Genomic DNA, 13,571 nt, shown 5'->3' on the forward strand with positions numbered 1-13,571 from the left:
AAATGATAAATTTTATTAGATCGTTTTACAAGAGAGAAAAAAAGAGGGAGGGCCGGGGGAAAGAAAAGAAAAAATAATCCAACACAATGATCGTAACAATATTTGTAGAGAATTTAAGTAAAAAATTCAACGATGAATCATCATTAGGAAATAGATGATGATATGTTCGCGAGAAACACGTACGTGAAAGTAATAAGAAGAACGAAAATTAATTATAACCGTACTCTACACTAATATCGTAGATGAATGATTAAGATAGACAAATGAATTGTCCGTTGATTATATTAGTAAAAATTCAAATGAAGCAAAATAGGAAGGAAATAACAAAAAAGGTAAAAAAAAAGAATTACGAGTGTTTCACGAGAACGTTTTATAAATGGTAATAAAAAATGTTAACGCGATAATCATAATGACACATTAGAAACGGGAATTTAAGGAAACGTTTAAAAACGATGGATCATCACACGAAAAAAAACGGGATAGCACGAGGCAAGGTTTATTTCAAAGTACCTTCTCATCGAATCGAGAGAAAGAAGAAGCGGTCTGTGATGAAAGGGTGCTAAAAGGTTATAGTAAAAATATGGTGAGGGTAAATAGCTTATCATTTTTTCCCGTTCTATCCTTTTATTTCTCTTCGTTCGTAGAAGCCAAGAGAGAGAGAGAGAGAGAGAGAGAGAGAGGGTTTATGCAGAGATTTCCGCATGAGCTTTCTCGATGTAACAACGTTGTTTCCTGCACAACATGACACATAACGATGACAATAGAATCTGTTGTGTTAGAGCGAGAGAGAGAAAGAGAGAGAGAATAACAGTAGGTCGCAAAAACGTGTATACCGATATGACGTTACCACGCCCTAATTTTTTTCGCACGACAAAGCGATTACAAGGTTGCGCGCGCGCGTACACTTGCATAGTCCATCGGCACGTTAAATCTCTCTTTCTCCCTTTCTCTCTTTTTTCAATCTCTTTCTCTTTGTATCATCCGTATAACGTTCGATCGACCACTAATTCAATATTCTTTTAACGTTACCGCACCGTTTACGAACTTGTTCTTTAAATCTATCTTTAAGAGAATCGTTCGAATTGAAAGATTAAAACGGTTCCACTCACGTTTTAATTTATTCTCATACGAACATCGAGAATACTCGCTTCAAAATGAAATGTTGGTGAAAAAAGCTTGTTCGATCTATCTTTTTCTTCTTCTTTTTCTTCTTCTTCTTCTTTTGCTTCATCCGTTTCTTCCATTTAATCGATTCGATACTTTCACCTTTTTATCAGTTTTCGATGATTTTTTTATCTACTTCGAAGACGATTTTTAAAATCATGATAATTGATCGAAAACGAATAAATATTTAATCCGTTTTTATTCATTAATCAAAATCGGGATAGAAAAATAATATATAATTTTTTTGGATACGAAAAATCGATTTCAAAATGACTGATATTTATGATAGCAAGTAGAAATATTTCTCTTTGGTCAGACGTACTTAAATTGCGAAGTATATATATATATACTCATTATTATAACAATGGATTATATCGAAAATATTGTAAGAGTTCAATTGACGTTTCATTTGATTTTACAATTATTTATATTACAAAATCAATTCTTGCAATCTTATGACTTAGACTACTGTCATAATTACCGATACTTACTGTAGTTATCAAAAAAATGCGTCGAAAAAAGGAAAAAGCAAATTTTATCTTTGAATATTACTATAATCGAACTAACTATGTTTCTCGAAATCAATGATAAAACCGTTCGAAAACCTACGAACAATAGCAAACGTTCGAAATGCTTATGGACATTGCTTAGTGCACATCTTTTAAGTACCGTAATCATGCATCAAAATAATGAGTACGATCGTGCTGGACATACTGAATACGTTTAATCGTAGAACTCGACACGATTGCGGTTGACAAAACACGATAAGAGTTTGACGGTTTGCAACGTCGGCATGAAATTCATTACCGCTCACCTTGAATATAACAGTGGTATATTTACGTGTGTATGATTGAATGAATGTAATTCTGCAAATCGTTTGAAAGCTACCAGTTTGATTGTCCATGTTCAATAAATCGTTTACGAAAGATAAGTTTTCCCCATATCGAAAAAGATTACATTAATAATCGGTCCCTTGTTATTAAATAATCAAACGAGAATATGCCAAATCGATAAAGCATACAAAATGGGGAATAAATGAAACAGAGTCGACTTATGAAAGAGGAGAGCGTGACAAATAAACGTCCCAAGAGTATTTTCTTTTTCTCTCTCTCTTTTTTGTATTTATGTATCACAATCATATTCAATAATGTATCATCAAACACGATACGATTTGAAAACAGCCAAGGTATGTGGTTGCATCGATTATTATTTTATGTCATGACCTTAACATCTTGGATACTTCACCCCACATACATATAATATACATCATTGCAAAGACGAAGAAGAAAAAGAAAATTAAGATGGAGGAAGAGGTGACGGGGAGAGAATAGATAAGAAAAAAAAAAAAACGTGTGTATATTTATCCACGTGGCAAGGACACGAAGATAAGAATAAAAATCACAATATCAACGAACGAGCTCTATTCCTAACGTTGTAATTATAAAATAATGCCAATCGGAAAATAGGATAATTAAGATTACGAGCCATATATGAAAAAGCGATGTATGCGTTTCTTGTAAATGTCAAAAAAATTGATAATTGTCTATCTAGTTTATCATCGTCAATGTTCCGAACGTAACAACGTATAATTTAGTATTTCTTGTCTCTTCCCGATACATAATCATTGAAGGATTTCATTAATAATTTTTATTATTTTTTATAAAAAAAATAAAATCCTCGTAAATGAATACAAGAAAATATCTATAAAAGCCCAAGTATTCTTGATAGATATATCAAGTTTGGTAATGAAAATAATAAAATAAATTAAATTAAGCAGATTTGTAAAGAACGTTACGGTGTTCTCCTTGTTACAATGCAAACACTATTCTCTCTCTATCTCTGTATTAGCCATTTTCTCTTAGAAGAGAAGCTTGCTTGTGTTTACGTCAGAATGTATCAATATTAGCGTGATATCATTGAAGTTCCTACGTTCATTTGCCGAATATAGTATCTATAACCGATCGTGTGTCAGAACATGTTGTGTCCGTAGGTTGTTGGTAAACCACATGTCATCCACGGTAGAAAGCTATCGATCAAACTGTTAAAGCGGTTGCAGAAGCTTTAAGGCTTTTTTCTCCCTCCCCCTTTAAAAGGAAAGTCGAACGAGTAAGAGTGTCGAGCTTGTCGTTAGCTTGATTTTTTTTTTCTTTTCTTCTCTTGCGAACATGTCACGAAAAAAGCACTCAAAAAAAAGATAGAAAAATAAGGGAGCAAAAAAAGGAAAAAGACAAGAATACGCCGCTTTAAACGATACTTTGGATTACACGTTCCCTACTATGTCGTAGATCCATCAACGACAAGCTATGTATTTCTTCTTAGCTGCACTCGTATTCCACTTTTCTCTACTTAAGAAGATACCCCCAACCGTCTAGCTTTTTATGTTCTACCGACAAGATTCGAGGACAAGTTTAAAGATCGGGGCTTAAGACTCTAATGCTAGATTCTCGAGCATCTGGCCGAGAATATTTTTGAACATGCATGCGCTACTGCAATAAGATACCGTGACTTGAAATTATTTTATCGAGTGGTAAGTTCAATTCCTTTTCAATATCTCAAAGCAACGCATCCTCGTACAACGGGTTAACCGGTAAATCCAGATTTTATCTATCAAATTCCATAGTTGAAAGACAAAGTAATACAAAAAAAAAAAAAAGGAAAAAGAATATAAATCGAATTGCAGACGCAACCTCCGTAAAATTATTCGTTATTTTATTTTCTCTTACTATTCTCTGCTTAGACAGGGAATTTTACGTTCATTCCCGAGTAAAATACGATTAAGAAATAGAAAAATTTATCTTGTAGAGAATCGGTGCGTGTAGTCAGCGTGGTTTTTAAGGAATTTAAGGGAAAAAATAGAAAAATAAAACGGAAAAATAGAAAAAGAGAATAGGAGAAAATGAAAGAGAGAGAGAGAGAGAAAGAGATGAAAAAAAAAGTTTCGTTCAACGCGAGGAAGACGGCTTGCAAATTACGCGCATGAATGAACCGTAAAAAGCCTCTTTTATTGCGACGCTCTGATGAGCACGAAAAAAAAATGTATGATACGAGAGTCGGAATGGATGGATGGTTGGTTAAAAAACTAGGTGGATTTAAACTTTTAGGGAATAGTACTTCGGCTTAACGATTCATGCGACGATTTATGACATAAATTATTCGACGTTTCATATTTAATATTTAACGTATTATTTGTAATATAAACTATATACACATATCGAACAAAAGAACGTTACTAATCAAATGAATGATCGTGCGTTATAAGCAATAATATTCCATAGATAGAAAGAAAAATGAAACTGATCGTTAAGTAAATTTAACAATAATAACAATCTCGTACAAATAACTCAAATCTCCGGTGGTTTCTTTACTTTCCGATATTCGTTTTTCGATTACGTTCTCCTCTCTTTCTCTCTCTCTCTCTCTTTGTCCTTAGGTCTCGGTTGTTTTAATCACTCGGTAAACTCAGATAGTTTACCGTGACTCAGACTATCTACGCGAAATAACTGTTGTCAGTGTGTCGTAGCGGTGTATATTACGGAAGGTCGATAAGTTTCTTCAAAGTAATTCGCGATTAAACGAAGGGGGATGGTGGTAATGCGTATAGCACTAATTTTCTTGAAAAACTTCAAGGGCTATTTGTATTAATTTTATAAGATAAAAACATCGTAGAAGTATCGTCAGCCTTAATAGCCAAACATAAAACAATGAGAAGCAATTACACGTTTTACATTAAGGACACGATTACGTTTACGTATCTCCTACTAAGAAATGTACTATTAATGAACGAACAAACGATTGTACGTATAAAAAAATAAAACGTGTTTAAAAAAACTGGTGTGTGTACTTATGTACGCACGTAACAAGTTATACTTCTTTGCCGTACCAAAACGAACATAACCTCAATAACCTCAAAAATAACTTCAAAAAATAACTTAAAAAAGAAATAATAATTATTATATATATAAGAAAGAATAAAAAAAAAGGAAAAGAAAATATCAAAATATAGATATCAGTCCACACTAAATATAAGAGAGATATATCGAATTTCTTCACGCGTTGACAGTCATGGTACGGTGATAGTATTAGTTCCCACTTCGATCATTTAAGTAAAGCAGCGCTGAGTACAATTAGTACTTGGATGGGTGACCCGCTTGAGAAAAAAGGGGAAGAAGAAGAGAAGACAACTTCACGCCGTAAATTTGAAATCGCTTTGTCGCGCGTCGTAAATACCGACAAACTTCATGGTGTCGTTTTTCCAGACGCTCGGAACAAAATCACTCCCCATTACATTTTCCCAAACGCGCCAAAAGAAGTATAACTTCAAAACTTGAACTTTATAGAATAAGTTTACTTAAGTACTTATTTGTATATAATATTTATCACTAAATTCACTGACAAACGTTACAAAAACTTTAATTCGCACGATTGATACGCAGAAAACTTACTTTATAAGTGATTTTCGTAAAGTCGTACGTGAGCAGGTATATAACTCATGAGAAACCGAGAGAATATTTTATCGTGTTCGAATCTCGATCAACAATATACAACCGACGAAGTTAGAACGCTAACATAAGTTGAAATAACGAATACCATTGAACGCAAGCAAACTTCCTCGATGCCCTCGCGTTCCTAAAACTTTTCGAAAATACTTACTTTACCAAGGAACAATGAATAAAATACATATGTATATATGTATATTGCGTAGCTTTTAAAACGAAAGATACATGGGATAAAGAAAGAAAAAAGAGTATAAAATAAAAAAAAAAATATATGTAAAGAAGAGAACATCGAAGGCAAGTTATGAAGAAAGTAACTTATATCTCTCTCATTCTCGTAATTAAGATATGGTCGGTAGCTTGTAGTATTCTGTCAAGGGAATTTCCGCCTTCCTATGCACTTGAGATTCATTACTGATTTCATTAAAAATACGTTCAACCCATAATTCCTTTCCACGAAATATGCTCTAATGGTAAATATATTCTGAGAAGAAAAAGATTTAAGGAGATGGAAAAATGACAAAAATTTAACATATTTTTGAGGTGTTAGTATACCGGTAGATATACAAAAACCTAATGCATCTCATTATGACTACCTTAATAATTGAATTTAAATAATAAAAATATTTGAAAATTGATGGCATCGTTATTTCACTGAACACAATAAATAATATTATCATGATTATATGTATAATTTTATATTTTTATATTTGTATAAGGTGTTTGCATGAGAATATTTGTGATCAGTCAATATTGTGTTACGATTTACATCATATATAATATTATCGTGTTTGTGTTAAGAAAACTGTGAAAGGAATATAATCTATGAAATATCGAGTAGTTTAATAATAACCTAAAGAGAAATCGTTTGATCTTGAATGTTGAAAAGGACGTAAAAAGGAATGAAAATACGAAAACAAAATTCGCAACGAATGTTCTTTCTCACCAGTGATATTTTCGTAACTCCTACGATTTTAACTTGCGCGATCATCTTCTAGTCGAAAGATTCCTCTTCCTACGAGATATCGTTGTTTCTTTTTTTTATTGTTATTTACGCAAGAGAAAGAATATTCTCAACGTAGCGGAAGAATGCTTGTTGCTTATATATTGACTGGCAGTTTCAATTTCAAAATACTTTTTCTCTCGTCCAACCGAAAATAAAGAAGAAAAGAGACAACGAGATACAAGAGAAAGGGAAAATAAAGAAGAAGAATGAACTGAAATCAAATAAGAAGGAAAATATTCGACATTTTTTTTCTAACAGACTGCATTAAAGATAGCGACACATCATTTTCCTACTTTTAATTCGAGTCTACCTTTTTAATGATTTAATCATGACAAATCGTACATTTCCAAACAAAAAAAAAGGAAAAAAAAAATAAAGGAATCAAAAAATTCATACAAAATTGATAAATATCATTAACGAAATTTGTTACATGATAAATTGTTAATTAGTAGAGAAAGAAAATGTTCACTAAAATTGTTTGCATGTACATACCAACAAAATAATCTTGATTAATATTATATTTGATTTGATTTCCATCGTTGTTCCTAATCAAAGTAACTCGACGAATACTCTTCTCGAGAACAATATTATCGATCTTCAAGATGAATCAATTTTCTACTCTTTCATGTTGAATAGGAAAAGAGAGAAAGAAAAATAGGAAAGAGAATGGAAAAGACTTAGATTTATTGCAATACGCAGCTCGAAATTTGTTGCCATTGCCAGAGATCGTAACTTTGCGTCTGGTTCAGACATTCCTCTTTCCCTCTTTCTCTCTTTCTCGTAATATAATCAATTCGCGATTTCAAAGTATGCAATCGCACCTAAAATCACGCCAAGACGATTATGGTCGTTTGTTTTATTTCAAATGAACTGGGTAGACATTAATAGACACGAAATTTAAACCATGTACTTTACTTATTCACTCTCCATCTCTATCTCTCTATCTCTATCTCTATTTCTATCTCCGTCTCTCTTTCTCACTTTAGTCGTCCTTGCTTCTATCTCTCTAGTATAACTCGATCAAGAATTTCCACGCACGTACGATCTCAACGCCGCACATAGCATTTAAATGGCTTTTGACTATCTATCTCGTGCGTGCAATTTCTTCTTACGAAACCGAAAGATCGTTAACCCTTTCGCGTTTACTCTCCTCTTATAAATTATCCTTGAACGTTCGATCTTTGACTCTTGAGTATAAATCGATTCCATCGAGCATGACAAGGAAATGATGGGGAAAAAGAACGAAATACTTTCACTAAACCACGTTCGACGGACATCCAAGTGAATTCCCAAAAGATTCAATCGTAGTTGAGTTCAACGGTATATGAACATGATTTACGATCGATGCTTTCAGATGATTTACGACGTGCAAAGACACGAGTTATCGTGATCTATTCCTTAGAATACGCACGCGTTATCGTATTCTGAATCTTCGAAGTATATCGTGATTGTTTTTTGACTGACAAAATTTAAGTATTAAAAAACATTTATGAAGTATCCCAAAAGCTACCATAAAGAATTCAAAAATTATATACATTTATTATTGGCAAGTATTTGGAGTGACAGCATCGTAGACTTATACTTTTTTAACGACACTGTAACTGTTGAGATGAGAAACTAAATAATAATGTTTCCTTTTCTTAGTAAGAGGACTTTTGGGAAATCTTGTATAGATAAATCGATTATATAAGATTGTAATAATTGATTTCAAAATAAATCTTTTACTTTCTTCTATTCTAATCTTTCGAATTTATCGTTCCTTACTCAAGAAAATTCTCCTTAGAATTTTTCGTTTCGAACGAGTCCCTCAGGGTTTACATGGGAACAGCATTATGCCATCTTACGTTCAAATATATCCTCGCATTTTTCATACTAACTTGAAGGTACCGTTAGAAACTCGTCGAACTTCCTAAGAGACTTCCCAACATATGCAAGATCTTACTTAATGTATGGTACATAGAAATCGTGGTAGAAATTATATTCACATACGTAACTACTTTACAGATATATTTAAGATATATAAATGATGAAGAAAGAAACAGAGAGAAGGTGGAAGGAGAAAGAGAAAGAAACAAGAAACTGTAAAAATGCAAAGGACAGAAAGAAACAAAATTTACGCGGTTTCACGTATCTTTGTACTTTCGCACATTATCTAACAACGAAAGATGTTCTAAAATGATCCTAGTATTCGTACCGACGCTTGCGAGAAATGTTTTACTCGCCACATCGACGTTTTTTCTTTGTTAAAAAAAAAAAGGAAGAAAAAGTAAGGAAACTGTAAATAAAAAAACGGAAAATATTCTTTTTTTTTAAAATTATACGGAAGATATCTTTTCGCATCGAAATATCAAAGATATGAGAGAAAAAGCATATGGTAGACGAAATGTCAGGCTTTGTCTTGGAACGCTGTGCATCGATGATGATGGATTTCTATTCTCACTTATAATTCTACTTCAAGAAAGGATATATAAGACGTAACAATAAAAAAAAAAAGAAAGATAATGAAGAATCCCTTGATGGTATACTTTTGAAAAGCTTCTTGTGAAATAATTTTGCCTGACTGATGAATGCGATGAAAAACGATTACGATGAAACGGTGATGAGTGATCGCCGATTGATGTATCAATTACGTGAACGTGAATAGGGAATAAAAATAAAAGTAAGGAGAAGAAGAGCGTGGAAGATAAATGGATTAAAAAAAGGAAAAAAAAGAATAAGGGAGAAAGAGAAAGAGAACGAAAGAAGTAAAACTTAACGGCGATAGTTACTTATTGATGATAAATTAAACACTTGTGCAATTACCATAAATAAAAGTAGTGTAGATACGTAAATTATCTTTATCTTTCTCTTTATATATCTCTCTCTCTCTCTCTATATATATATCTCTTTCATGTCCTTTCTTTAAACGTACAAGACGTAACATAAATTTTTCGTGTAAAAGTTCTCAATTTCGGAAGCTTATGACGAATCGTAGGAAAGTGTCAAATCAAAGGGGTATCAAGAAGAAGAAAGAAAAGAAAAGAAAAAACAACCTAAAAGGAAGAAGAATAAAATCAAAACAATACAAAATTTCAAAAAAAAAGCTTCTCTCAGGAAGCTTTCCGCGTACCGTCGTCGCCTAATTTCGACCACTCTCGGGATTTCGGTGAATCTCGTTGAAGAAACCTCTTTCTCATCGCTTTTTCGTCGTCGTCGTCGTCGTCGTCTTTGTCATCTTTGTCTTTGTCGTTATCGTCGTTATCGTCGGTTTTTTTCCCTCACATCTTAGTCGTAGTCGTAGTCGTAGTTGTAGTTGTAGTCGTAGTCGTCATCGTCGTCGTCGTCGTCGTCGCCTTCGTCGTCGTGCTTCACGCAAGCACATATTTTTTCGGGCACGTTCTCACACGAAGCACATTTCCTCCTCGATGCTCGGGATCTTCACTTGATCGTTATCGTCGTAATTTTGATAACCTAATAAGCTCACTTTTCTGTTCCTTTTTTTCTTTTTTTTATTCTTTCCTTATTATAAATATACGGACAGAGAAGGATAAAGAAAAAAAAAAGAAAGCTTTTCCAAAGGGATCGTGAACCACCCTTTTATCTTCGAAGAATTAAAAGAAGACAAGAAAAAGAGAAGAGAAATAAGAAGAAAAAAAGGTAAAGGTTGAGAAAATACCGAGGAGGAGAAAAGGGCGAAGAATAAGAATGAGAAGAAGAAGGGAAAAAGGTAAAGGGAAGATAGGAAGATGGGGTGGGGTTGAATGGGGTTAGGGGATGGTGTGTAATAGGGTAGAGGAGGGGAAGGAAAAAGGGTAAAAGGAAAAAAACAGCAAATTCTTCTTACTCAGCTTATTCGTAGTTCAAACATCGTGCTTTAACGAGCATCAAAAAATGAAAAGGACGTTATAATAGGATATAGAAACTTAATAATAGTAATAATAATAATGTTAATAATAATAATTTTGAATAGATATCTAACATAAAATAAAATGATGTTGACGAAAACGAGAAGAAACAATACACATACGTCGTCGTCGTCCAGCAAGAACGCGACGCGAGCTACTCGCCGCTGGAAAAAAGACCCGCGCGCTGCCCGGGACGACGCGCGACTGACCAACGAGAGCACGGCGCGAACGGCACGCGCGGGGGTGTGGTGGGGGAAACACAGAGAGTAAGAGAGAGAAAGATGGAGGTGTGCCGAACGACGACGGACGCGCGTTCGGTTCAACGAGCGCGAAGCACCGAACAGGACGCGCGCGCACACACACACACACCGTGACTACTAAAAGCCAGGCAGAGAAAGAGAGAGAGAGAGAGAGTTAAACAGACAGACAGACAAAGATGGAAATATATGAATGAATCGCGTAGCAAGTTTCTCGTTGTAATATTTACTGGAATTTTTCTTTACACATTTTTCCTCTATCATATTCTCCTTTTATTATTTTTTGATCTTACTTTTTGTCTATTTCTTTCTACTTTTTTTTCTTCTCTCATTGAAGATGAAAAGAGAAAGAGAGAGAGAAAGAGATATTGCGAAGAAACGGTGTAAGAGCGAGAGAAATAACAGTCACGACCGTAGCACACCGTTTTGTGGACTGGCCGTAGAGAAGCGCACACCGAATATTCTCGAACTCGAACGGAAACTACCGAAGTAAATTTCGCCGATACGTTACGCGCGTACCTTCGCGATTTTTAAAGACGATTTATGAGATAAAGTGACTGAATTGAAGTGATACTTGATTAATAAATAATTAAGTAATTTAAAATGAATGAAAATTGTTTTTTTTTTTTCTTTCTTTTTATGGATTATTACATCGTATTACTTTATATTCAAACAAAAAAATGACGGTTGATATCATATAGAAAGGATATGTTATAACCTTTCGTACAAGGTACGAGAACTGCATCATAATGGTGATTTAAAGAAAAGCTTCTTGGGGCTTTAGAGTGTGGAAATGTCGGCATTTCGATCGTATTACGTTTTTCCCTTTCGACTTGAAAGGGAAAGAGTAAGGTGTCTTTGAGAGATAAGGCTGTTATCGTATCATTTATATTCTCTTATTCCCTTCTCTTACTTGAACCTTTCAAATTTAGCCACCATCGCCGTTATTCGTTTCGTCTCGTTTCGTTTCATTTCGTTTACCATCTTCGATGAATCGTATATTCGATTTGTTGGAAGTTTTTCATTGGACGTTACGTTTGGTCTTCTCACCATACACCTATATATTATACTTACACGCTATGGAAATTAATCGTGGTCTACACTCTTATGTAAAGCAGCTTACTGAACGTTTACAAATACGGCTCGCATATCGTATGTAAATGAAAGCAACAAGAAAATCTTTTTACGATACGTCGAAGCTCGTTATTTCTTTCGAGTCGTCATCGTCATTCTTTGCTTCGTTATTTCATTAGGGATATTATTGTTATCTCAAAATTCATTAAATATTATTCGAAAATTGATCCAATGAAGTTTTACATGTGAGCATTACAATTGTATAATCATTTATATCTTCAATATTACAAAAATATATAAGAATATATATATATAGAAGACTGTTAAAGAAATAAATCTTTGCAAATTTTGTAGTCATAGATTCGTAATCATAAATAAGAATGATTAGATATTTTCTTTTAATTGTCTATCTATCTATTAATACGATCCAACTCTTTCTTCGCGAACTTTCGAGAGTTGCATAGCCGCATAAACAGAAATATGCAGTTACGACACTCGTTCCTTACGTTCACCGCCGTTGCATTGTCCAATAGCCGCTTACGGCCTATTACGAACTATTGCTGCTTTGCTAATCGAATAAGATTGATTAAATCATCAACTTCGGTTATATTTTTTATTAGATTTTTCCTTAAAAGCAAAAGCAAAATTAAATCAAGTTTAAAGTTATAATCATATTGTAATTTTTTAGTTCACTGTCATAATTATCGGCACATATATGCACAGGTATATGTACATATACACGCTTAGTACATATGAGTAAATAATGAATTGATTGTGTCCATATATTATTTTCAAATAAAGTTTGTAAAAATGAGGAAAAATTGATCTACGATGTTTTGTAAAAAATTACATGCATCTTAAAAGATTTACGATAACGGTAATAAATTGAGACGAAAACTCGTACATTAGACTGATACAGATAAGAGAATCTTCACGAGAAACTGGACAGTTCACTTTGATCACGTTAACCTTGTTTACAAAGTTCCTTCAAGTGAAGTATCGAAAATCGAATTACGACACATTGTCGATAGATCTTCGTGCCGTAGGAGTGTTAATCGGTCGAACTTATCGTAAGATTTCCGAGAATACGTTCTTTGTAGACTTTGGTAAGGCCTTGAACAAACAAAATCATTCCATTCTTCTTTCCTTAGTTAACTTTTCTCACAGATTCAGTTATTACTTTCAGATTTTATAACGATTTGTCTTTCTATGCATATAAAATGGAAATCTCAATGTAGAATGTTGATACTTTATAGAATGGATTCATCAATTAAAAATGTACAGAAAATACGAAATTCAAAATAAGATGTTTTACGTCAGAACCATCTCACTCAGTGAAGTCACTCACGACTGCAAAAGATTAGAATATCAATTTCGTAAGTATGTTGCGTTGTCAATGACGTGTATACAATTCGTTCTTACCGAACGAATGAAATGTCTATTATTTCGCCGTTTTATTATAAATCAAGGAGAAAGGACGAAAAACGAATATTCGTTGAGTGATAATCAAGCCTGAAAACAATGGTATAAGACTCATAAGCGTTAAAAAATACATTTCTATGAAAGATTCATATTACCGAAAGATTTCTGAAGGATTCTCTTTAAAAATCCAAAAATTTAAATTCGCAAAAATAATTCCTGGACTTGTTCAAAAACTTTTACGGAACGGTTTTGATTAGATCGGATATACTCC

The 13,571-nt window shown here is 33.5% G+C and overlaps 1 protein-coding gene across 6 annotated transcripts in view; it reads right to left on the bottom strand.

Moving 5' to 3' along the window:
• Positions 1 to 13,571, bottom strand: part of LOC122519564 (cAMP-specific 3',5'-cyclic phosphodiesterase, isoforms N/G) — a 328,446-nt gene that overhangs the window by 176,972 nt on the left and 137,903 nt on the right. Inside the window, exon 1 of one of the 6 annotated variants that reach the window (XM_043639103.1) lies at positions 10,670 to 10,759. The exons of 3 other annotated variants lie outside the window; for them this stretch is intronic. The gene's annotated coding sequence lies outside the window, so the exon portion shown is untranslated. Of the gene's footprint in view, positions 1 to 9,772; positions 10,457 to 10,486; positions 10,584 to 10,669; positions 10,760 to 13,571 lie in introns of those variants that run through there. 2 more of the 6 variants (XM_043639104.1, XM_043639102.1) reach the window with 2 other exon arrangements.

This window comes from Polistes fuscatus, unplaced genomic scaffold (genome assembly GCF_010416935.1).
Source record: "Polistes fuscatus isolate 324 unplaced genomic scaffold, CU_Pfus_HIC Scaffold3, whole genome shotgun sequence".
NCBI lineage: Eukaryota > Metazoa > Arthropoda > Insecta > Hymenoptera > Vespidae > Polistes > Polistes fuscatus.